General features: G+C 43.8%; 2 long non-coding RNA genes across 3 annotated transcripts; both read right to left on the minus strand.

The window, feature by feature from the left end:
• Positions 1 to 1,808: 1,808 nt before the first annotated feature.
• Positions 1,809 to 6,300, minus strand: LOC310709901. Its single transcript, XR_014527708.1, has 3 exons — positions 6,193 to 6,300; positions 4,986 to 5,129; positions 1,809 to 3,367 (listed from the first exon to the last, which is right to left on the minus strand). It is a non-coding gene; the product is annotated as an uncharacterized lncRNA (long non-coding RNA).
• A 4,739-nt stretch (positions 6,301 to 11,039) lies between these two features.
• On the minus strand, positions 11,040 to 22,741 carry LOC310709128. Of its 2 annotated transcripts, none has more exons than XR_014527328.1 (3): positions 22,622 to 22,741; positions 22,118 to 22,270; positions 11,040 to 11,193 (listed from the first exon to the last, which is right to left on the minus strand). It is a non-coding gene; the product is annotated as an uncharacterized lncRNA (long non-coding RNA). The 2 variants fall into 2 exon arrangements; XR_014527329.1 differs by lacking the exon at positions 11,040 to 11,193 and adding an exon at positions 21,119 to 21,265.
• Between the last annotated feature and the right edge of the window lie 4,540 nt (positions 22,742 to 27,281).

A 27,281-nucleotide genomic window follows, 5' to 3' on the forward strand; every position in this document is an offset into this window, starting at 1 on the left:
TACCACTGTACTTTGTTTGCCTATAGACGCCTGGACACATTCTCTCTGCAAACAAATGTTTGGTTCTGTCAAACCCTTCTGTTGGTCAGCCTTCCCAAGGTGAGCAGTTTTAGTGACGTTCTGGGAAAGAGTAGTACCCACTCTACAAGACTGCTGACAGCACCTCTGTAGGGTAAGTTCCAACAGCTCACACTTGGGGAGATTATTCTGTCTGCATTTTAATTTTGTGATGCAAGTGTACAGTCAAAAATGCGTACAAAATGGGGGATGTTTTCACAAAAATGCACATGGTGATAATAGCATATAAAACTGCATTATATTGAGGGAAATTGCTTGCAAAAATATGTATATTGGGCAAAATTGAATACAAAAAATGTGTAAGTTTGGTGAAATATAAACGAAATTGCTTAAATGCCTTTACAGTGGTACCTCAGGTTAAGTACTTAATTTGTTCCAGAAGTCCGTACTTAACCTGAAACTGTTCTTAACCTGAAGCACCACTTTAGCTAATGGGGCCTCCTGCTGCTGCCGTGCCACTGGAGCCCGATTTCTGTTCTCATCCTGAAGCATAGTTCTTAACCTGAAACACTATTTCTGGCTTAGCGGAGTCTGTAACCTGAAGTGTATGTAACCTGAGGTACCACTGTATCTTCCACAATCTCAAGGTAGTGTACATGGTCCTCCTCCTCCCCATTTCATCCTCACAACCATCCTGTGAGGTAGGTTAGACCAGGAGATGGTGACTGGCCCAAGGTCACCCCATGAGCTTCATGGCTAAGTGGGGATTATGAACCCTGGTGCCCCAGGCCCTAGCTCAGCACTCTAAGTCTAACCATTACACCACACTGAATTTAATATTGGAAAAATGAGAAAGTGAGGGAAACTGAAAACTTCAAGCTGTTTTACAAATGTTTTTGGACTCAAAAAAGGTAAGAGGTAAAGGACCCCTGGATAGTTAAGTCCAGTCAAAGGTGACTATGGGGTTGCGGTAGTCATCTCACTTTTCAGGCTGAGGGAACCGGCGTTTGTCCGCAGACAGCTTTCCGGGTCATGTGGCCAGCATGACTAAACTGCTTTTGGTGCAACGGAACACCGTGAAGGAAATTAGAGTCCACGGAAACACCATTTACCTTTCCGCCGGAGCGGTACCTATTTATCTACTTGCACTGGCATGCTTTCGAGCTGCTAGGTTGGCAGGAGCTGGGACAGAGTCACGGGAGCTCACTCCGTCATGGGGATTTGAACTGCCAACCTTCTGATGGGCAAGCCCAAGAGGCTCAGTGGTTTAGACCACAGCGCCACCCACATCCTGTGTTTTTGGACTACAGCTCACTTAATCAGGAATTTCGGAGTCTTTGTTAATGAAGCTCCCTTAATCTCTAACTACTCCCTTGTTGCATGTAAAATTTCTGCACCTCTGACCTCAGGCATTGTTTGTGTAGCTTCATCTGTGATCTTTCCTGCCAATGCTAGACTATAATGAAATGTTGGCAACTGTCATATTAGACAGGCAGGCAGGCAGACATATATGGTTTTGAAATGTTGGTCTGAGTGGAAACTTTGAACACAAAGACTTCTGCACTGTTGTCATGCACCTGCAGAGCTGCATTTTCTTGTTAATCACATATCTCAATCAAGAGCATTAGTTTGGCCAATAGCAGAGCATCCAATTTGACTTGGCTGGTTGCCACAAAACAAATATTACTGAATAGCTAAGATTAGCAGATATCAAGTTCCAGGTTCAGAAGTAATTGCTTCTGACTTTGGCAAACAAAGCTTGTTAGAGCAACAACGAGGCTTGAGGCATCTTAAAGACAAATAGATTTATTAAGGTTTATTGCAGCACAAGCTTTTGTGGACTAAAGCCTACTTCATTGGATGCATGAAGTGAATTCTTAGTTGGCAGGTATTTAAGGGAGAAAGGTATAAAGCAAAAACTGAATGGTAATGAGATGCAATTAGAGTAGTAATTAGAATGTATATGTATGTTAAATAGGCACACCCTTTACAGCTGCAGTTTAATGATAACTGACTCATCGTTTTTGAGATAACCCTATCAACACACACAGTGGGCAGGGAACCATTTGTAAGAAAGCCATGATGGCACAGATATCTTGGCATTGATTGGTAATTTGATTTTTAAAAATATGCTGGTCTATGACCATAATAAAGTACTTTATTAAAATCCTTTCTCTTCATTTGACCCACAAGTGATGGCAATGAACTTCTTGACAAATTGTAACTCAGTTGTTTCACATTGTATTTATTCATTCGAAGTCCCTTTGTTGTGAAATACGTACGTTGAGGTGAGTTACAGAGAGTCTAGGGAGGCCGAAATGTTCTGCTACTGGTTTGTGGGGATTGCCATTGTGAGGTCAGGTTTGTAGCCATATATTTTTCAGGCGTAGAGACTGACCTGTCAATTCTATGTTGAATACAGAAGGATGTTTTGGGCAGGTGATGGTAGAAATCAAAGTGGAAAATGGGCAGGGGAATGCACCCCTGTGGGAGACAGTATTAGGTCCTGTTCTATTGTTGCTAGAGTAGACATGGAGACTGAGTTGGCATCTGGCACTGCCATAAGGTATGGTCCCTGTGCCCCTTACTCTATTATGTGGGTTGTTGTTGCTCATGAGTAACTGTTTTAGGTGGAGGCCAGTGGAGGCTGTTTGTAAGTACGCACAAGTCTGCCATCCAATACCACAAAACAGAGATAGAAAGGTACAGAGTTATTTCTTCCTGGGGCTATGGCTGAATATATTGCTCCAAAGGGCATATCACATTAGGCACCAGAAGTGCATGCTAATACGTCCACACATAATTTCAGTGAAGACTTGTGCAATCCAAAATGAAGGAGACTTTTGAGAGCAACTCCAATAAGAGGCAAAAAAGGGGGAAGCTGTTATTATGAAAGGCCAACATGAAAAGCGGAAAGCAGCTTCAGCTCAGTTCTGTCTCCGATATTAGTTTGTCTACAGTAAATCAGAAGAATGATATCTTAACAGTTAGCTTTGTAACGAATGGGCCTTTCTTTGGGATCTGAAGACATAAACGGAGAGATTATCATTTCCCTCTCCAAATCAAGGGCTTCAAATATTTTACAGACCCAAAGGTCCAAATCAATGAATCATTCAGCTAAATTTTCCTCCTGCAAATGAGGTAAGTAGTTGGCTGGTGACTACCAATCAGAATAATGTCCATGGATGGAACAGGTGTTTTTGTTGCTGTAGTTGCTGTAGTTGTAGTTGTAGTTGCTGTAGTTGTAGTTGTAGTTGTAGTTGTAGTTGTAGTTGTAGTTGTAGTTGTAGTTGTAGTTGTAGTTGTAGTTGTTGTTGCTGGGTGTCCATCAGTGAAACAAGAATTTATGCTACAGGAAAGAGGAGAGGAAGATCTATTTGATTAAATCCTACCATCACAGATCGTTGCAGTGTGATAAATGACTCACATTCTGCATGGATTAGTGCAGGTTACACAATTCTCATGCCCTGCCTGAACTATATGAAGGAGGAGTTGTTGACCTTGGCTTCTCTAGTACACATAATATCATCTCTTGCTGTAACATGACATATCTCTGACGAAAGTCTCTGAATCTAATAAGCACCAAGAGCCTAAACTCAATACTTCAGTAATTTATATTTAGATTTATAATTAGGTTATGATTATTGACAATTGGATCTGCAACAATATAGAGCTGCAATGTAATATGCATGAGTCATGAATAATAATTGGACTAGATCACCCTCAGGGTCCCTTCCAACTCTACAATTCTATGATTCTGTAATGAATTGCCCTGTAAGAATAAGAGAAAGGAGACCAGGACAATATCAGGATGCTCCCTTCATCTATTCCACCTGGGATTACATTCTCCCATACCAAAACCAACAGTTATACTACAGTTAGAAGAGAGTTAAGATGCCACCATCATGCCTGATGTCACTTCCAGTGGGATCCCTCCACCGAATGGGAACACAGATTTTGCATATCATGGGTTGCTTCCAATGTTGGCCACACTCAGAGTTGACCTATTGGAGTTAATGGACATAACTAACACAGGCCTGTTATTCCCAATGGATAATTCTGAGTGCCCTTCCACTCTCGATATCCAGCAACTGTTGGATCCAGGTAGCAAAAATGTCACTGGGCACAAATAGAGTGGTTTTGGAGAAAAGTCACTCTGATCCATAGAGGTGCCCTGCAGTTGGTGAATGAGGGTAGGGAGCCCTCCTGCATTGCTGATAGATCTCAGTCTTCACTTAAAAGGAAAATAATCCCACCTTTTTCCACCATTGCTGCATCCCATCAGGGATGGTGCTTCCCGTTTCGCCACTTGAGGAAAGGGGAAAGTGCCACCATGCCACGCCAATGTTGCTGCCACCACCACTACCTGTCTGCTCCTTCTGCTGCCACCTGCTTTGATATGCGCCCTGCTGCATCTGCCAATGGTGCAGAAGCAGCACCACCATTTGTGCCAATTTCCAACAAGATCATGCCAATTGTGGGTGAGACCACTCCACCACTGGTGAAGGGGATGGGGCAGGCAGCGTAGCTGCGGGGATGCTGCCTGGGGGTCTTCTACTGCCTGAGGCAGCAGCCTCAGCTTGCCTAATGGGCGAGCCGGATCTGCATCCCATAATACAGACGTAGCCAATGTGGTGTCCTTTGAACATTGTGAACTACATCCTCCATCATCCCTAACCATTGACTATGCTAGCTAGGGCTGATGGGCTTTGTAGTTGGATAAATCTGGAATGCACCATGTTGGCTAGCCCTGCCATAACAGAATGCTAAGCCTCTTCTTCTCCAGCCATCCACGCTTGGAACATTTTCACCATCCTTCCTGAGATGCAAGCAATACAACTTTCAATTTCCCGATTTGTTCTCCTCAAAGGAATCATAACCCATATTACCACCCACAAGGGAAATGCTAAAATCGTTGGTGAAAAACTTGAATCAACACAATACAATTATCTTGTTGCATACAGTACCAAATACTGGGTCAATGCAATCTTTTCCACATATCCCTTGGCAACACTTCATGGACCCTGTACAGTCAAAGTCATTATTGCAATGGTTGGGGGGATTCATCATCCGACATCTTACAGTAACCACTGGGCACTGTCCTGGTTTCTCTGCAACAGAAAGAGCAAACGTGGAATGAAAGAAAAGGGAAGAATTGTTATGCTTCTTGGACTTGCCAGATAATTACTCTTAAGGACATAAGATGGGTCTGCTGGATCAGCCAATGACCCATCTAGTCCAGAATCCTGTTCTCACAGTGGCCAACCAGATTGCCTGTGGGAAACCCCCAGACATGACCCAAGCACGAAGGCTCTCTCACCTCCAGCAACTGGTATTCAGAAGAATTATTGCCTCCAGCCATGGAGGCAGAACATAGCCAATGTGACTAGTATCCATTTATAGACTTATCCTTTCAGAAGAAAAGTTCCATAGGTTAAGTCTGATTCCAGATTGAAAGAACAGGGGAGAATTCCTCAGCAGTCTTTATGGAAACTGGTTCCCCTGCTCTGAAAAAAGCAGGAGGAGTTTACTAGATAAGACGAGCTACAGAAGACTGCAGGACGGCTATCTTGAAACATTGCCAGTATTAAAAGCATGCTCCTCAGCATAGCTAGAATTGCTATTTGTCAAGTGTTTGCCTGCTCATCCGTTATTCTGCCCTTGACTTCAGTATCAGATATGCTATTGAACATGCAAAGTAATTGAAACGGAGACGGCATGTGGTTTGTTTGTTTTTTAATCTTTCTACTCTGGCACCAGTTAGACTCACCCCACTCCCACTCCAGGACCTGCCAAAGTCTCAGGCTGCCCCCTCTCCATAACCACCAGTCCCCACCCTCTCACCTGCCAGAACCACACCAGGCTCTACCATGGACCAGCCCATAGTTGAATGGATGTTTGGCTTAGTGGGTCACCAACGGTGCAAGCATCCCTTAAGATCAATGTTGCTAGTATGATATCCTCCAGACATTGTTAGATTCCAACTATCTTGATCTCTGTTCATTGGCTATGCTGGCCTATGGGAGTTGGAGCCCACCAACATTCAGAGGGTACCATGTTGGCTAACCCTGCACTGATCTGATTTCAAAGGATGAAATGGTGGCAGGGGGGAAATGCCCATCTTTATCAGAAGCAAAAATACCCCTTATAGCATATGGTTGTATTGGGACTTACCTTTTGGTCTTCCTGTACCAGATGCAGGTGGCATCTGTGAAGAAAGGACTAGGATGCTCAGAAGGAGGAAGGCACCTAAAGTCTTCATGATGTTAGCCAGATATCAATGCCTAAGACTGAGCTAAGTCAGTATTTATATTGGTAGGGGTGGGTCAGGAGATTATGCCATCTTTTCACGCCCTCATTCTTAGCTGGTGCATCTTGCTAATTCTGTTGGGTTGTATATAGTTTCCATCTATGTCACCTCTTGCAACAGTAGACATTGGAATTAACAGATTATAATCTGCAATGAACTTCCCCAACTTGGTGCTGTCCAGATGTTTGGAGTGACAACTCCCATCAGCCCCAGCCAACACAATGAATGGAGCTGGTGGGAATTGTTGTCCAAAATATCTGGGCAGCACCAAGTTAAGAAAGGTTGGTGTACAATGTGTCAAAAGTTGCCAGTAATTAACCTTTTCTGCCATTCCATGCAACTTGGTTCTTTTGAAAGGTGTAATCAAGCAGCTCAGTTGAACTGGAACTCTGTGCATACCCCAATAATAATAATAATAAATTTTTATTTATATCCCGCCCTCCCCAGCCGAAGCCGGGCTCAGGGTGGCTAACAACAATAAAATACGACAACATTTTAAAATCATTTCATTAAAAAAATTACTTCAAATCAAATTGATGGCAACCATTGGGTAGAGTTCTGTGAAGATTGCCAAAGGAAGGAGTTTGGCTGTGCCCTGGCCAAAGGCTTGGCAGATCAGCTCTTTCTTGCAGGCCCTGCGGAAAGATGTCAAGTCCCACAGGGCCCTAATCTCTTGTGGCAGAGCGTTCCACCAGATCGGAGCCACAACCGAAAAAGCCCTGGCTCTGGTTGAGGCCTGCCTAACCTCTCTGTGGCCTGGGACCTCCAAAATGTTTTTGTTTGCAGATCGTAAGTTCCTCTGTGGGACATACCAGGAGAGTGGTCCCGTAGGTATGAGGGTCCCAGGCCGCATAGGGCTTTATGGTTAAAACCAGCACCTTAAACCTGATCCTGTACGCCACCGGGAGCCCATGCAGCTGGTATAGCACCGGATGAATGTGATCTCGCAGCGAGGACCCTGTAAGGAGTCTCGCTGCAGCATTCTGCACCGCTGGAGTTTCTGGGTCAGTCTCAAGGGCAGCCCCACGTAGAGTGAATTACAATAATCCAGTCTGGAGGAGAACAGTCGCGTGGATCACAGTGGCTTGGTCAGGGCGAGAGAGGTAAGGAGCCAATTGCTTAGCTTGGCAGAGATGAAAAAATGCCGCCTTTGTTATAGCTGCAATCTACGCCTCCATGGAAAGACTATGCAGTAAGTAAATACAGTAAGATTTCATTGTACTTGTACCCAAGACTATGTGTGTAATTTCACTGATTTCAATTAGCAGAGTCCGGTGACTGTGCTTGAGATCAGAGGAAGCTCAAGTCAAGTATCGTTTTGTTAAGCAGTTTCATCCAAAATTCTTCACCAGGGTGGCTGCTATTTGCAAGGAATTCCCTGCAGTGACCTAGAAATGGACTTCCCCTTGGATCACAACACTTAGTGCATGTCTAATTTATCCCCCTAGGATTGGTGACACAGCTAATGCAGTCAGCACCTGTAATGTGGCCCTTAATTATCCCTTGCAAGTCATGGATTTTCCCCCAGCAAGAATATTCCACCCTGATTAAACACATTTGTTTCCATTCCCTGTGTAGCACAAGCTTAATCCTTGCAGTGTACACACTGATACCTATTAAATAAAGCATGCTCTGATTGGTTAAGAGACACCCTTTGAGACTGTGCTGCATGGGAAAAATTAAGTCCTATAAGTAATGACAGATTACCTGTCCTTTGTCATGGAATGTCCACCCTACCAAGCCCTGTTCTTCACAAGATAATCCTCTGCATCAGAACCCAGCCTTCTATATAATCGAGAACACCTTAATACTCAGTTTGTTTGTTCTCGTGGGACTGACATTTGAGAGGCTACTACACATTGCTCTTTGGAGATCCCCAAGTCCACCCACCAGCAGGCCAAGGTGAAATCGCAAGGAACCAGCGTTGTCCCTGCTCATCCATCCACGGGACAGGTAACCATTGTGTGTCACCTCTCACATTTCTCTACCATTCGTGTTCCACAGGTCTCACCCACCTACAGTTTATGCACAACCCAAACTCCACATTTTGCATGTGAAAACGTCCTGGTCTGTTTATTTACTTAGTCCCCTTGGTCAACCCTCTGCAGGTTGCATGCCAAAGGTAGATGGTCCAAAGCAGAAAAGCAAGTGAGGCAAGGGATGTGATTCTGACATTTGTAAGAAGCTGCAGTAGCTACATTCCAGGCGACATTCCAGTAAAATAAGGTCAGAGGTTTCTGCAGGGATGTTGCTGCTCTTTACCAAGAGGGGGAAGGGAAAGGCAGCGAGGAGCTTGGCATGGCATAGAATCAGGAACATCAGGTTGGCTCCATCACTATGCTCAGACAGTGCTGTTTTCCCTGCTGCCTTGCTTATTCTCTGTCTGTCTGTCTGTCTGTCTGTCTGTCTCTCTTTTATTACCTGGCAGCAATGTGCAGTGTCAGGACTTGAAAGAGCCCTGATGGCCACGGCTACCAGTAAGTGGACTGGGTGACCCAACCACACAAATGTATTCCCCCCACTCAGAACAACCTATCGGCAAGAATTGCTGCTTGCAATTTCACAGCCTTGGGGACTGAACTGTCAATTGCTACCTTGCAGAGCTGTTGTGAAGATAAGGGGGGGTGCAACATCAACCATCTCCTGAGCTCTAGTGGGGGGGGGGGGAGAGAGAGAGAAGCAAGACACAAATATGTAAGAAGCAGGAAATGTTTGGTTTCCCCAACTCTAAGCAAAACACACACTCAAACGAACACATGTTTTGCCAGCCTTGAATATCCTTGTGTTAAAATGCAGTCTATAGGAATTTTAACTTTCTGCTGCTGTGAAATGTTTCGATGGCTTTATTTCCTGATTCATTTTGCATTTTGCTTTTATGGTTGCTGTATATTGATAAATATCAGCCCAGTGATGGCAAGCATGACAGGAACAGCTGTGCAGGGAAAATAGAAAATCAGAAAGAGGGAGTGCAATGCGACATTTTTTTCTCAGTAGGAAGGAAGCACCGCTTCTTTCAAGAGAGCTACTTTCGTGTAAAACATACCTGATCCAGCCAATTGTGTTTTATCCTGCAAAGGCAGCACACTTGGCGAGTGGATTAAATAATGTGGACTTGGAGTAAAGTGTTCAAACAAATGCACCTGTGTAAAGTACCCAGGCAGGTTAACCTCCTGCTCCTCCAACCCCAGCAGCAACAACAAGGTTCTCCTATTTTTTCTGCTGCTCTGGGAGGCCCAAGTCCAGAGTAGGGCTGCTCAGCTGGCCAATGGTAATGAGCCCCCATAAGTGAATATAACGTCAATTACTCTGCTCTCCTCTCCTCTATTCCTCATTAATTTCCACATCATTCACTTTGCATCTCATTGCAAGCTGTTTTTGTTGGAGGAGAGTGAATCTCTTCAGCAGGGAAGATACTGGAAATGCCTCATTTAATTATCTTCTGATTGCTTAGCAATTGTAATTAAGTGATTAACTGTCTTTAGCAGTGTTGTTGCCTGCTGCAGCCTTAGAACGTTGCCTCAACAGTTTGCTTTCTAACTTACTTTGAAAAGAAAGAAAGAAAGAAAGAAAGAAAGAAAGAAAGAAAGAAAGAAAATAGTGTGTGTCCACACCACCACCACCACTAATTCTGGAGAAGAAAGCAACATTTACCTTTGCATTGGGGCACTGAGACATCACCACCACCCTTCAGATCTCTTATTCCTGTTTGTCTTCCAAGAAAACCCTACATGTTCCTAATTCCTCCTGTTGCTCTGTGCGACATTAATGCCCAAACTCAGAAACTGGTCTCAGTCTGCTCCAGTCACTCCCTAGAAGGAAATACTAAATGCCTTAAAGGCTTCTCCAGCTGTACATTGACCTAGAAGTCACCATATGCTCTGGATAGTCTTTTCACTGCTTACATGTGGTGCAACTACAACTAATCCAGAATGCAACAGCTAGACTGGTTACTGGGAGTGACCACCAAGACCATATCACACCGGTCCTGAGAGACTTGCATTGGCTCCCAGTACATTTTCGAGCACAATTCAAAGTGTTGGTGTTGACCTTAAAAGCCCTAAACGGCCTCGGCCCAGTATACCTGAAGGAGCGGCTCCACCCCCATTGTTCTGCCCAGACAGTGAGCTCTAGTGATGAGGGCCTTCTGGTGGTTCCCTCATTGCAAGAAGCAAAGTTACAGGAAACCAGGCAGAGGACCTTCTTGGTAGTGGCGCCCACCCTGTGGAATGCCCTCCCATCAGATGTCAAGGAAATAAACATCTATCTGACTTTCAGAAGACTTCTGAAGGCAACCCTGTTTGGGGAAGTTTTTAATGTTTATCGTGTTTTTAATATTCTGTTGGGAGCCACCCAGAGTGGCTGAGGAAACCCAACCAGATGGGCGGGGTATAAGCAAAAAATTATTATCATCATCATCATCATCATCATCATCATCATCATCATCATCATCCAAACATTCTCAGTGATCAGGATGGGATAGAAGAGCTCAGTCAGTTGTTTACTTATTATTCCATCTATATCCTACCTAAGCTTCTAAGAAGCTTATTGGGTGAGGATTCAAAACCTGGTTTCCCAACTCCTAGTCGGACACTTTAACTTCTAAACCCGTGTTGCCTCTCCTTTAGACTGTAAACCTACAGGGATGAGCAGCAGCAGCACATGCAATTCAAGAAAAAGAAAAGAGACAATCATCACAAGTGACCAAGCTTTCTTTTTTTAATGTTTATTAGCAGGGAAATAGAAAAAATAATGAAAAAGAAGCCCATTTCCCACTCAAACATTTTGCTTCTCTCCCAATCTTCATAAGCATGATGAGCCGCCAACACCTGTGGTCTTCAGCCATTTTAGGATGAAGGGGAAACATCCTGGAAAGAAATCAAAACATTGGGAACATTACTTTCTAGCAGTTGTTAGAACACAGGAGATCTGGTTTGCAAAGAGCCCTTCTTGGCCACTAATGTGAATTTTGTTGCAGAGTACGTTTCTCTCTCACTAAGTGGAAGACAGACGCGGCTATAATATGTAAACTGGCTCCTTACGTAGAATCACCAGTCATTACTTGTTACTGCAGAAGCAAGGAGGAAGGTGGAAAGAGAAACCCAATGCATGGTCCAGGAAAGCCACTTTGATTTCTGGACCGAAATACATTAACTGTTCAGTGGCTTTTCCCTCTCATTGCAGTGGTGCTAATTAAAGACTGTTGTCAGAGGAGGAGGTGTTAGCTGGGGATAGTCCTACAGGTCAGACAGAGAGACCTGGGACTTCCCATTCCTGGTAAACATATTTGCAGCAACCCTTCTCTCTCTCTCTCTCTCTCTCTCTCTGTGTGTGTGTGTGTGTGTGTGTGTGTTTAACTTATATATTTACTTATAACAGAAAGGGCAAAAGACTGATTGTTCAGACTCAGGATGTTTTGTTTTTAAATAGGTGACCTGGTCCTGCCTGGAGTTTGCACAAGGGCAAGTTTGTTATGGGGTGCACATGAAGTGCAGAGCAAAGATATTGCACAATGTCGACATGAATGGGTTTGGAATGACAGAAACTGTTACATAAGGTAAACATGAATCAATCAGTCAACACTAACCTGATTCAAATAACAAGTATTCCTGAACAATAGGCTTAGTCACACACCTCGTCTTTGCAGGTGGCTATTTAATTTGCGAAGCGCACAATGAAAGGTCATCATTGTTTGTAGTGATGGCTAAATCCAGAATATCTGGCAATGAATTCCAAATCAGTGGCACCATGCTCTGTATCTGTCCTCTCCCTTGAATCCCTATGTACTGTACATAGAAACTGAAGTAATTCCTCTAAGACTGCTTACACACAGTACATTTAAAGCATGTACCTTACTTAAAAGAATCCTGGGACATGTTGTTTACACTTACACACACACACAGAGTCACAACTCCAGCAACCGTAATCTACAGTTCGGAAGCCATGTACTATATGCAGGAGATTGCAGTCAAACATAACTATCCATGAGTGCTAGTTAGTGCATGAAGGGGTTAAGATCAGAGAATTCTCTTCCTAGAATTCTCAGCTGGATCACACACCCTCTTCTCCATGTGGGAAGAAGTAAAGCTGCTTCTCTTCTTGTTCCCTCTCTCTCCACTCCATGCAACTGATCATGGATGCCATATCTAAGCTTTGTGCCAAGCTTAGAACATGTGTTTGAAGCTATCTTCCTGCATTTTCTACCCAATAGTATTCTGCCTGTGTTCTCATTGCTGTTGCTTGGATAAATGCATTAATCTGCCCTTTTGAATATTTTGTAAGCGGTCTGTTTATTGCAAGAGGGGTGGAAAGAAAGGAGCACTGTTTACAAGCAGGCTAAATAGGATAGAAGGGTCTGACAGTCTATAAACATTATACTGCTGCCTTTTGGGTGTTTAAACTCTACCTTAGAGGGCTCTCTCCTGCTGGAGAGTGTGCAAAGCCCAGTGTTTTGAATCCAGGCATCCAGTGAATTCTTTTATTAATTACCTCCCCCAACACACACACAATGGCCACGGGGATCCCTATTTTCTTCCCACACTTTGAGTTAGACATAATTTATTAAACCACCCATCTCCAAAGGTGTGTAGATTAATTTCCAATGTGAGTGGCCTGAAAAGGCTGTTTTGGAACTGGGGTGTGTGTGTGTGTGTGTGTGTGTGCGTGTGTGTGTGCGTGTGTGTGTGCGCGTGTGTGCGTGCCTGTCTTCTCTTCTTCAAAGTTATATCGGAGATAGCAGTTGCCCCTATCCAGCCGAACAGATGAATGGTGAGGGGAAGGTGATGCTCAAACTGCCTCAACAGTTTGAAAAGGAAGCAGAGAGAGCAAAAGAGAAGATAGGGACTGGATCTACTGTATTCACAGAAACAAATTATTATTATTATTATTATTATTATTATTATTATTATTATTATTATTATTATTATTATTATTATTATTTTATATCCCGCCCATTCGGCTGGGTTTCCCCAGGAACAAAGGACAAAGCGGCATGGGACTGTGCTGATGAGTGTTTGAAGGGGAGAAAGAGGTAAATTGGGGCATCAGAATTACACCCACAGTCTCAGGAATCCACAGTCCCACTTACATTCCACATTCTGGAATTTTGGATCCACACAGCGCATTGCGCAACAGGAATAGCAACACTTTTCCCGTCCTTGGCAAGTATAGTCATCTATGCACTTATTTGGTTGAGGGCCAGTGCATCTGCAACGATCTATTGGGCAGATTCCAGGTTTGCCTGCAACAGGAAAAGGTCAGAGCACAGCCCCATGCAAGGTAGTCACACAAGCAGATAATTGGAAGTCTTCTGAATCAGCACAGTAGGTTTTGTATCTTGGTGCATTATTTAAACATTTGTGCCCCAGCTCATTGTTTGAGGCAACTTACAAAACTATAAGCAAACTACAAGATGTATTGTTGAACTACCAAAGACTGCTTTCAAATACAACCAGTGGACTAATCTTATCCAATTTAAGAGGCTTTGTAAGCACACCCAACAAGAAGAAATGGGGCTTCCTTTAAACTTCAAAAATATTGTTGCGGGCCCCACCAATCTTTGAGTGGTACACGATTCAGTGGGGCTTGTTCCCAAGTCAATGGATATAGGATTGCTGCCTACCTCCTAACATCACCTGGCTTTCCTGTTTCCTGCTCCAGCTGATTATGTCGGATTCAGAACTCCTTCCATTAACTGACCACATGGAAAGAAGTGCTTTAACTACCGTATTTTTCGCTCTATAAGACGCACCAGACCACAAGACGCTCCTAGTTTTGGGAGGAGGAAAACAAGAAAAAAATATTCTGAATCTCAGAAGCCAGAGCAGCAAGAGGGATCGCTGCGCAGTGAAAGCAGCGATCCCTCTTGCTGTTCTGGCTTCTGGGATAGCTGCGCAGCCTGCATTCGCTCCATAAGACGCACACACATTTCCCCTTACTTTTTAGGAGGAAAAAAGTGAGTCTTATAGAGCAAAAATTACGGTACTTCCTGTGGGTTTTCCTGGGTTTTCCGTATCTAATTCCCTTTCCAAGCAGCAGCTGGTTTTATGCCTCACCTTTTGGAGTCTTCTGACAAGCTGTGAAAGGTAGCCAAAGGGCTAGAAGTCCCACAAGGGCAAAAGTCACCAGTGTCTTCATGGCTCTTCCAGCAATCAAGCACTGCTGCTCAGAACTGAGCAAGGCTGGTATTTAAGGAACTGCCAGGCTACAGTTGAGTTGGGAAATCAGATTTGCTAATCTTCCTCTAGCGTCACCTGCCTTGCAGGAAAAGTGAAAAGAAAAGCAACAACAGAAAACTCTAAGCAATTTCTTTGCATCGTCATTACATACTGTTAACAACTCCTAATATTCCAGTACAATCTGGACAACAAAGAGCAAGCCAATCTGGAATTTGCTGGCACTCTTAATGCTGACAGTTGTTAAGCAAAGACAAAATGGTTGGGGCGACACAGAGAGAGAACTTGCTGGATGTTGCAGCCACAAAGTCTTCATTTGATTGCTGTGACAGAAATGGATGATGCCCCCAAGAGGATACCACCATGTTTGTGAAGTTAATGGCCAATAGGATTTAGTCATTGCTGATTGAAGCATCAGAAGGTGCCTTATACTGAGACAGATGACGGATTCACATAGCTCAATATGTCTGCACCTGCCTTTCTCAACCTTCGTTCCCCAGATGTTGTTGGACTACAACTCCCATCATCCCTAAGCTAGCAGTGACCAGGGATGATGAGAGTTGTAGTCCAACAACAACATGTGTGAACCCACGATTGGGAGAGGTATCCCCAATATTCTGGGGCTGGCTGGTTGGAACCCTGAACAGGAGCATTCCAGTTACAAGGTAAGAATACATTGCAACCCTTGGTTTCAGAATCCTCTTGACGTGTTTGAATAAAAACCAATGAACCTATGGCTATCTCACAAGAACTATACCTGGGATAAAATTCTTTCAAGGTCTGGACCCAGCCAGGACACTAAAATATAATCAAAGAAGCCAAAAGGGTCTGTCATGTGTATCTTTGCACAAACCAACTTCAGATCTTGCCATGTTGAAAAGTAGACAGCGCTACTATAGTAGGAGGAAGTGAAAAATATCAGACACAAACCAGGGCCTTCTAATACAGGAGTTTCTTCAATAAAGTTGGACGCATGGCTCCCTATAGAGCCTTGTCATGCTCTAATGAGGTATATTAGGATATAGGTAAACAAGGGTTCATTTTAGTCACTTTTTCTTGAAAAGTATCTTGAAATCAATTTCTCACTAATATTTTTGAGGACTATTTTGGAAAATTGCTTAGCAGGACCACCCTATAAGAAATCGGAATGAATGCTCAATAAACAGGTTGTCTGGAAGAGACCTTTAAAAGTCATAGAGAGCTGAAGGTTGTTGTTGTTTTTTAAGAGAATAGGGTAACTTTCACAAATCTAGCCAATAGTTCCTGTCTGCCCTCCAGTGGTGGTAATTATGGACTGAAGTTTTATCCACACTTCCATTTGTGCTTTGTTTCCTTACGCTTGTCAAGCTGCAGATTAGTTTTGTCCTGGGCCATCCACAAGTTTTGTCCAAGATTCTAGGTCCTCATGCCACACCTTACTGCTCACTATTTCAAGGAGACATCCCTGAAAACATGGGATACTCTGTCCATCACTTCTGTTTTTCTTCCTTCTTGCCCTACACTTTCTCTGCTCCCTCTGCTCCCTCACACAACTGTGGAGCTGCACATGTTCTCCTTTTCTCTTACTCTTTTTGGGGGGTTCTTGCGGTCCATTGTGTTCCTGCACACAAGCACGCAATGTCATGTTGTCGCTTCTCCAGACCCCCCCCCCCAAGGTCAAACAGCACAGGTTAAAAAAAGACTGTGATTTAATTGCCATTAAAGGAAGACCATCCACACAGCCCAGAATGTAGCATTTTTGAGGTGGCAGGGGCATGAGCTGCTAACCGCCCCAATTTAAACACAGGAGTCTTCCAAAAACCCATCCCAAACCTCCAAATTCCCATGGTGATCAGCAAATGGTAGCAGGGACAGGACTGTGAAATCTGGAAGCCCCTAGTCATGAACCGGCAAATGGGTGGTGGATACAGATTCAGTTTCTCCGACTCAAGGATTGACGCAGTTGAGCAGCTCGGCAGCTATATCCATGACTGAACAATCCTATTTAGGATCCACTCTCCTCATCCTGTGATGCGGGTGGTGCTGTGGGTAAACCACAGTGCCTAGGACTTGCCAATCAGAAGGTCAGCTGTTTGAATCCCCGCGACGGGTGAGCTCCCATTGCTCAGTCCCAGCTCCTGCCAACCTATCATTTCAAACCACGTCAAAGTGCAAGTAGATAAATAGGTACCGCTCTGGCGGGAAGGTAAACAGCATTTCTGTGTGCTGCTCTGGTTCGCCAGAAGCAACTTAGTCATGCTGGTCAGATGACCTGGAAGTTGCACACTGGCTCCCTCGGCCAATAAAGCGAGATGAGCACTGCAACCCCAGAGTCAGCCATGACTGGAGCTAACGGTCAGGGGTCCTTTACCTTTACTCCGCACCCTGAAAAGGGGGAGGGGCTAGAAAAGGTGTCCTAAGCATAGTCTGCCTCCCTTTCCCCCTGACTGGATTACCACGCCCAGTGGGGCCATCACCCAGCGGTCGTAAAAGACTATTGAACTTTGGAACATGGAATATATTAACATTGACAACTGGGAAACACTGGCCTGCGAGTGCTCCAGCTGGAGAACAGCCTTTACCAAAGGTGTCATGGGCTTTGAAGACGCTCGAACTCTGGATGAAAGGCAGAAACGTGCTAAGAGAAAGGCAGGCATGGCAAACCCTTGCCGTGATCAGCTCCCACCTGGACACTTATGTCCCCACTGCGGAAGGATGTGTGGATCCAGAATTGGTCTCCACAGTCACTTACAGACTCACTGTTAAGACCATGTTCATGGAAGACAATCTTACCAAGCTACAAGTGATGAGAAGAAGAAGAAGAAGAAGAAGAAGAAGAAGAAGAAGAAGAAGAAGAAGAAGAAGAAGAAGAAGAAGAAGAACCCACCAAGGAAGGGGGGCAATTTGTATGGTGTAAGTTCCCCAGTCATTCCCAAATTTTGCATTGTGGTCACACAGCTGACACACATTGGCACTGGAAAGGAAAACTGCTTGTGCTCGCATATGTGTAGTTGTTTGCAGTTCACCTTTCAGAACTGGTTGTGTAGTACCTGTTCTGCAACAGATGTGCTGCTATTTTGGCAAAATCTCCAATTGAAATACAGCAATAGAAAATAATATAGACTGCGCTTTTCCACACTGGAATAACATATACAATTTGAACCATATACATTTATTTATTCTGCAAGTGTAATTGTATGACTTTTTCATTTATAGTTTCAAAAGAGAGAGACAGACAGACAGAGACAGAGACAGAGACAGAGACAGAGACAGAGACAGAGACAGAGAGACAGAGAGAGATAAATGAGTCGTGGACCTCCATGAGGAAAGCTTCCTATTTAAAGTTATACTACGAAGTGTTCTGCCTCTCCTGGCGAAGGGATTGGATGAAGTTGGAAAACACAGATTTATTGGATTTAGAAGTGTATAGAATGAAAAATAAAATTGTTGGAAATGTAATGTCAAAGAGGGAGACTTTTACCATATGTGGTGGACATGTGATGAAGTTAAATTATTTTGGGGAAATATTTATAATAAGTTAAAAAAAATGTTTAGATATACCTTCCCAAAAGAACCTGAAGCTTTTTTTGCTAGGTATGACAGGAGAGTAAATATTAAGAGTTGATCAAAAATTATTTATGTATGCCACTACGGCAGCAAGAATTTTGTTAGCCCAAAAATGGAAACAGCAAGAATTACCGACGGATGAAGATTGGCAGACGAAGATGATGGAATTTGCAGAACTGGCAAAGCTGATGGGAAAAATCTGACACCAGAGAGACCAAGCATTTATGAGAGACTGGAGTAAAATTACTCAATATATAATTAGTAACTGTAAACATGTAAAGACACTTGCAGGACTGCAATGATCTATGCAGCAATTATTGGAAGGAACTTTCTATATATGCTTTAAATTTTAAACATTGTAAAACAAATGTAGAAACAAGATGATACAAATGTGTGGATCTAAGATTTGTTTTATAAAAACCAGATGATAGAACAGAGGGAAGTCGATAGCTTAGTTGAACTAAAAATTTATAAAAGGGGATATGATGTTATTATATTGTGAAAAATGGAAAACCAAAAAAATATATTTAAAGATGAAGATGAGACATCACTACCACCCTCCAGATCTCTTCTTCCTGTTTGTCTTCGAAGGAACCCCTACAGGTTCCTAATTCCTCCTGCTGCTTTATGTAACATTAATGCCCCAAACTCACAAATTGATCTCAGTCTGCTCCAGTCACTCCCTAGAAGAAAATACTAAATGCCTTACAGGCTTCTCCAGCTGTACATTGACCTAGAAGTCACCATATGCTCTGGCTAGTCTTTTCACTGCTTACATGTTGTGCATCTTGCTGTACCATACTATTGGAATTAATGATATTGCCACTTGGGATTGTGGTGTTTAATCAGTGACTGAACAGGCTACACTTGCTCCTGGGTCATTTCCCGCATCTCTTTCTGCATCGATTTCTTTATTTCTATATCTCCCTCTCATAAAGCATCAGAGTGGTGGACAGCAACATAAAAACCTTTGCAAACAACAGAGGACAATTGTTATAACGGCAGACTACTCAAGAAAAATGTAAATAACTGCATTGGCCTGTTGGCACCTTAAAGTCAAAAGCGAGCATGCCTGCTGAATGCGGGTTTCATAGAGTTCATAAAATCATACTGTCAGAGGCTGCCTCAGGTCTCAGCTCACAAAAGACCAACGCCAAGCTCTTCTTATATACAAGGATGTTTATTGCAGTTCATTAACGGTTCCACAACCGAGGCGTGCAGCCCCGAGTCTCTTAACCTTAGACATTTGAAGTCCCCTCTGAGTCGGTCCCGCCTCTACACCAGCTTAAGAAGCTTGTGCTAGACCACCTCTTCCTGTCTTTCCTTTTCTGCAGGGTCTTTCTGCCCCCCTGGGTTCCTTCCCTCCTGCTCTCTCCTGAAGCGGATTCCTCAGATGCCTGTTCCCCCCTCCTTCGTGCTTTGGGGCTAGGCTCCTCCTCCGGGCTTTCTCCATTTCCGCGCGCCTCCACATTTGAACTTGGCGCACGTTCGCTACCCCTGACCTTCCTCTTGACACTTACACTACTCCCTGTACTACTCTCCGCCTCTTCCGGCAGGACGTCCTGCCCCGATCTCCTTCCCCTGTCTCTTTCCTGCTCCGCTCCGTGTGTCACACTGGGAACTCCCCTCTCTTCACTTCGTTCCTGCTGGGAAGCCGGCCCCGATCTCCCACTCCCACTCGGGGTTTCCCTGCTGCTTCCCTGCTCCTGGCAGGTCCCCCCTGTGACCCCCCTTGTCCTGACTAGGGGCGCCCCCTCCTGGGAATCCTCCGATTCACTTGAGAGACTCATGGAAGACCTCAAGTCATTGTCATCCTCTTCCTCACTGTCCTGGGATTCTTCCTCATCGCTCTCCGTCTCCCCCCTCACCTGTGCCTCTGTCTCTGAACCCCTGACACATACCATTGGAAGGGACCACGAGGGTCATCTTGTTCAACTCCCTGCAAGGCAGGAATCTTTTACCCAATGTGGGACCCATGCTCTGCCAACTTGTTTCGAAGTATGGGACCAACAACACTAAATGCCTGGCTTCTGGTAGAGGCCATGTGGCCCTTTGTAACACAGGGGACAACTAACAGAGCTCATCCAGGTCAATTCTGTGCCCAGGGCAGCTGTCTACCAGCTCCATCTGACACACAGGCTGAGACTCTACCTGCCAACAGGCTGTCTTGCCAGAGCGGTGCATGCTCTAGTTATCTCACACTTGGGCTACTGCAATGCACTTTACATGGAGCTATCTTTGAAGGTGACCTGGAAACTTCAACTAATCCAGAATGTGACAGCTAGACTGGTGACTGGGAGTGACCGCCAAGACCATATCACACCGGTCCTGAGAGACCTGCATTAGCTCACAGTATGTTTCCGAGCACAATTCAATTGGTATTGACCTTAAAAGCCCCAAATGGCCTTGACCCAGTATACCTGAAAGAGCATTTCCACCCCCTATATTCTGCCCAGACACTGAGCTCTAGTGCCGAGGGCCTTCTGACAGATCCCTTACTGCGAGAAGCAAAGTTACAGGAAACCTGGCAGAAGGCCTTCTCGGTAGTGGCGCCCACCCTGTGGAATGCCCTCCCATCAGATGTCAAAGAAATAAACAACTATCTGACTTTTAGAAGACATCTGAAGGCAACCCTGTTTGGGAAGTTTTTAATGTTTATCGTGTTTTTAATATTCTGTTGGGAGCTACCCAGAGTGGCTAGGGAAACCCAGCCAGATGGGCGGGGTATGAGTAAAAAATTATTATTATTATTATTATTATTATTATTATTATTATTATTATTATTACTACTACTACTACTATTATCCAAACAATCTCAGTGATCAGGATGGGATAGAAGAGCTCAGTCGGTTGTTTACATATTATTCCATCTATATCCTACCTAAGCTTCTAAGAGGCTTATTGGGTGAGGATTCAAAACCTGGTTTCCCAACTCCTAGTCGGACACTTTAACTTCTAAACCCGTGTTGCCTCTCCTTTAGACTGTAAACCTACAGGGATGAGCAGCAGCAGCACATGCAATTCAAGAAAAAGAAAAGAGACAATCATCACAAGTGACCAAGTTTTCTTTTTTTAATGTTTATTAGCAGGGAAATAGAAAAATAATGAAAAAGAAGCCCATTTCCCACTCAAGCATTTTGCTTCTCTCCCAGTCTTCATAAGCATGATGAGCCACCAACACCTGTGGTCTTCAGCCATCTTAGGGTGAAGGGGAAACATCCTGGAAAGAAATCAAAACATTGGGAACATTACTTTCTAGCAGTTGTTAGAACACAAGAGATCTGGTTTGCCAAGAGCCCTTCTTGGCCACTAATGTGAATTTTGTTGCAGAATACGTTTCTTTCTCACTAAGTGGAAGACAGACATGGCTATAATATGTAAACTGGCTCCTTACGTAGAATCTCCAGTCATTACTTGTTACTGCAGAAGCAAGAAGGAAGGTGGAAAGAGAAACTCAATGCATGGTCCATGAAGGCCACTTTGATTTCTGGACCGAGATACATTAACTGTTCAGTGGCTTTTCCCTCTCATTTCAGTAGTGCTAATTAAAGACGGTTGTCAGAGGAGGTGGTGTTAGCTGGGGAGAGTCCTACGGGTCAGACAGAGAGACCTGGCTCTCCCCATCCCTGGTGTACATATTTGCAGCAACTCTCTCTCTCTCTCTCTCTCTCTCTCTCTCTCTCTCTCTCTCTCTCTCTCTTTCTGTGTGTGTGTGTGTGTGCGTGTGCGTACGTGTCTGTCTTCTCTTCTTCAAAGCTATATGGGAGATAGCAGTTGCCCCTACCCAGCCGAACAGATGAATGGTGAGGGGAAGGTGATGTTCAAACTGCCTCAACAGTTTGAAAAGGAAGCAGAGAGCGCAAGAGAGAATATAGGGACTGGATCTACTGTATTTGCAGAAACAAAATTATTATTATTATTATTATTAATCCCTCCCATCTGGCTGGGGTTCCCCAGAAACAAAGGACATAGAGGCATGGGACTGTGCTGATGAGTGTTTGAAGGGGAGAAAGAGGTAAATTGGGGCATCAGAATTACACCCACAGTCTCAGGAATCCACAGTCCCACTTACATTCCACATTCCGGAATCTTGGATCCACACAGCGCATTGCGCAGCAGGAATAGCAACACTTTTCCCGTCCTTGGCAAGTATAGTCATCTATGCACTCATCTGGTTGAGGGCCAGTGCATAAGCAAGGACTTGGCGGGCAGGTTCCAGGTTTGCCTGCAATAGGAAAAGGTTGGAAGTCTTTTGAATCAGCACAGTAGGTTTTGTATCTTGGTGCATTATTTAAATATTTGTGCCCCAGCTCATTGTTCAAGGCAACTGGCAAAACCATAAGCAAACTACAAAATATATTGTTGAACTACCAAAGACCGCTTTCAAATACAACCAGTGGACTAATCTTATCCAATTTAAGAGGCTTTGTAAGCACACCCAACAAGAAGAAATGGGGCTTCCATTAAACTTCAAATATATAGTTGTGGGCCCCACCAATTTTTGAGTGGTACACGATTCACTGGGGCTTCCTCCCAAGTCAATGGATATAGGATTGCTGCTGGTTTTATGCCTCACCTTTTGGAGTCTTCTGACAAGCTGTGAAAGGTAGCCAAAGTGCTAGAAGTCCCACAAGGGCAAAAGTCACCAGTGTCTTCATGGCTCTTCCAGCAATCAAGGACTACTGCTCAGAACTGAGCAAGGCTGGTATTTAAGGTGCTGCAAGGTTACAGTTGAGTTGGGAAATCAGATTTGCTAATCTTCCTCTAGCGTCACCTGCTTTGCAGGAAAATTAATAAAGAAAAGCAACAACAGAAAACTGTAAGCAATTTCTTTGCACCGTCATCACAGACCGCATGTAGAGTGGCAACAACTGCATGTACTGGAACCAGTGTCTGTTAACAACTCTTAATATTCCAGTATAATCTGGACAATAAAAAGCAAGCCAATCTGGAATTCGGTGGCACTCTTAATGCTGACGGAGGTTCAGGAAAGACAAAAGGGTTGGGGCGACAGAGAGAGAGAACTTGCTGGATGTTGTAGCCACAAAGTCTGCATTTGATTGCTGTGACAGAAATGGATGATGCCCCCAGGAGGAGACCACCATGTTTGTGAAGTTAATGGCCAATAGGATTTAGTCATTGCTGATTGAAGCATCAGAAGGTGCCTTATACTGAGACAGATGATTGATTCATATAGCTCAATATGTCTGCACCAGCCTTTCTCAACCTTCGTTTCCCAGATGTTGTTGGACTACAACTCCCATCATCCCTAAGCTAGCAGTGACCAGGGATGATGGGAGTTGTGGTCCAACAACAACATGTGTGGACCCACGATTGGGAGAGGTATTGCCATAATATTCTGGGGCTGGCTGGTTGGAACCCTGAACAGGAGCATTCCAGTTACAAGGTAAGAACACATTGCAATGTTTTGTTTCAGATTCCATTTCACAAGAACTATACCCGGGTTAAAATTCTTTCAAGGTCTGGACCCAGCCAGGACACTAAAATATAATCAAAGAAGCCAAAAGGGTCTGTCATGTGTATCTTTGCACAAACCAACTTCAGATCTTGCCATGTTGAAAAGTAGACAGCGCTACTATAGTAGGAGGAAGTGAAAAAAGTCAGACACAAACCAGGGCCTTCTAATAGAGGAGCTTCTTCAATAAAGTTGGACGCATGGCTCCCTATAGAGCCTTGTCATGCTCTAATGAGGTATATTAGGATATAGGTAAACAAGGGTTCATTTTAGTCACTTTTTCTTGAAAAGTATCTTGAAAATTATTTCTGGCTAATATTTTTGAGGACTATTTTGGAAAATTGCTTAGCAGGACCACCCTATAAGAAATCGGAATGAATGGAGAGCTGAAGGTTTGTTTTTTTAAAAAAGAGAATTGGGTAACTTTCACAAATCTAGCCAATAGTTCCTGTCTGCCCTCTGGTGGTGGTAATTATGGACTGAAGTTTTATCCACACTTCCATTTGTGCTTTATTTCCTTCCGTTTGTCAAGCTGCAGATTAGTTTTGTCCTGGGCCATCCACAAGTTTTGTCCAAGATTCTAGGTCCTCATGCCACACCTTACTGCTCACTATTTCAAGGAGACATCCCTGAAAACATGTGATACTCTGTCCATCACTTCTGTTTTTCTTCCTTCTTGCCCTACACTTTCTCTGCTCCCTCTGCTCCCTCACACAACTGTGGAGCTGCACATGTTCTCCTTTTCTCTTACTCTTTTTGGGGGGTTCTTGCGGTCCATTGTGTTCCTGCACACAAGCACGCAGTGTCATGTTGTCGCTTCTCCAAACCCACCCCCACAAGGTCAAAACGGGGCACAGGTTAAAAACAGACCGTGATTTAATTGCCATTAAAGGAAGACCATCCACACAGCCCAGAATGTAGAATTTTTGAGGTGGCAGCGGCATGAGCTGCTAACCGCCCCAATTTAAACACAGGAGTCTTCCAAAAACCCATCCCAAACCTCCAAATTCCCTTGGTGATCAGCAAATGGTAACGGGGGCAGGACTGTGAAATCTGGAAGCCCCTAGTCATGAACCGGCACATGGGTGGTGGATACAGATTCAGTTTCTCCGACTCAAGGATTGGCGCAGTTGAGCAGCTCGGCAGCTATATCCATGACTGAAGAATCCTATTTAGGATCCACTCTCCTCATCCTGTGATGCGGGTGGTGCTGTGGGTAAACCACAGTGCCTAGGACTTGCCGATCAGAAGGTCAGCTGTTTGAATCCCCGCGACGGGTGAGCTCCCGTTGCTCAGTCCCAGCTCCTGCCAACCTATCATTTCAAACCACGTCAAAGTGCAAGTAGATAAATAGGTACCGCTCTGGCGGGAAGGTAAACAGCATTTCTGTGTGCTGCTCTGGTTCGCCAGAAGCAACTTAGTCATGCTGGCTAGATGACCCGGAAGTTGTACACTGGCTCCCTCGGCCAATAAAGCGAGATGAGCACTGCAACCCCAGAGTCAGTCATGACTGGACCTAACGGTCAGGGGTCCTTTACCTTTACTCCGCACCCTGAAAAGGGGGAGAGGCTAGAAAAGGTGCCCTAAACATAGTCTGCCTCCCTTTTCCCCTGACTGGATTACCACGCCCAGTGGGGCCATCACCCAGCGGTCGTAAAAGACTATTGAACTTTGGAACATGGAATATATTAACATTGACAACTGGGAAACACTGGCCTGTGAGCGCTCCAGTTGGAGAACAGCCTTTACCAAAGGTGTCATGGGCTTTGAAGACGCTCGAACTCTGGATGAAAGGGAGAAACGTGCTAAGAGAAAGGCAGGCATAGCAAACCCTCGCCATGATCAGCTCCCACCTGGACACTTATGTCCCCACTGCGGAAGGACATGTGGATCCAGAATTGGTCTCCACAGTCACTTACAGACTCACTGTTAAGACCATGTTCATGGAAGACAATCTTACTAAGCTACAAGTGATGAGGAGGAGGAGGAGGAGAAGAAGAAGAAGAAGAAGAAGAAGAAGAAGAAGAAGAAGAAGAAGAAGAAGAACCCACCAAGGAAGGGGGGCAATTTGTATGGTGTAAGTTCCCCAGTCAGTCCCAAATTTTGCATTGTGGTCACATAGCTGACACACATTGGCACTGGAAAGGAAAACTGCTTATGCTCGCATATGTGTAGTTGTTTGCAGTTCACCTTTCAGAACTGGTTGTGTAGTACCTGTTCTGCAACAGATGTGCTGCTATTTTGGTGAAATCTCCAATTGAAATACAGCAATAGAAAATAATATAGACTGCGCTCTTCCACGCTGGAATAACAATTTGCATATACAATTTGAACCATATACATTTATTTCTTCTGCAAGTGTAATTGTATGACTTTTTCATTTATAGTTTCAAAAGAGACAGACAGACAGACAGACAGACAGACAGACAGACAGACAGACAGAGACAGAGAGACAGAGAGACAGAGAGAGATAAATGAGTCGTGGACCTCCATGAGGAAAGCTTCCTATTTAAAGTTATACTACGAAGTGTTCTGCCTCTCCTGGTGAAGGGATTGGATGAAGTTGGAAAACACAGATTTATTGGATTTAGAAGTGTATAGAATGAAAAATAAAATTGTTGGAAATGTAATGTCAAAGAGGGAGACTTTTACCATATGTGGTGGACATGTGATGAAGTTAAATTATTTTGGGGAAATATTTATAATAAGTTAAAAAAATGTTTAGATATACCTTTCCAAAAGAACCTGAAGCTTTTTTTTGCTAGGTATGACAGGAGAGTAAATATTAAGAGTTGATCAAAAATTATTTATGTATGCCACTACGGCAGCAAGAATTTTGTTAGCCCAAAAATGGAAACAGCAAGAATTACCGACGGATGAAGATTGGCAGACGAAGATGATGGAATTTGCAGAACTGGCAAAGCTGATGGGAAAAATCTGACACCAGAGAGTCCAAGCATTTCTGAGAGACTGGAGTAAAATTACTCAATATATAATTAGTAACTGTAAACATGTAAAGACACTTGCAGGACTGCAATGATCTATGCAGCAATTATTGAAAGGAACTTTCTATATATGCTTTAAATTTTAAACATTGTAAAACAAATGTAGAAACAAGATGATACAAATGTGTGGATCTAAGATTTGTTTTATAAAAACCAGACGATAGAACAGAGGGAAGTCGATAGCTTAGTTAAACTAAAAAATTATAAAGGGGGATATGATGTTATTATATTGTGAAAAATGGAAAACCAAAAAAAAATATTTAAAGATGAAGATGAGACATCACTACCACCCTCCAGATCTCTTCTTCCTGTTTGTCTTCGAAGGAACCTCTACAGGTTCCTAATTCCTCCTGCTGCTTTATGTAACATTAATGCCCCAAACTCATAAATTGATCTCAGTCTGCTCCAGTCACTCCCTAGAATAAAATACTAAATGCCTTACAGGCTTCTCCAGCTGTACATTGACCTAGAAGTCACCATATGCTCTAGCTAGTCTTTTCCACTGCTTACATGTTGTGCATCTTGCTGTACCATACTATTGGAATTAATGATATTTCCACTTGGGATTGTGGTGTTTAATCAGTGACTGAACAGGCTACACTTGCTCCTGGGTCATTTCCCGCATCTCTTTCTGCATCGATTTCTTTATTTTTATATCTCCCTCTCATAAAGCATCAGAGTGGTGGACAGCAACATAAAAACCTTTGCAAACAACAGAGGACAATTGTTATAACGGCAGACTACTCAAGAAAAAT

Source organism: Podarcis liolepis, assembly GCF_965112155.1.
Source record: "Podarcis liolepis genome assembly, chromosome: 6".
NCBI lineage: Eukaryota > Metazoa > Chordata > Lepidosauria > Squamata > Lacertidae > Podarcis > Podarcis liolepis.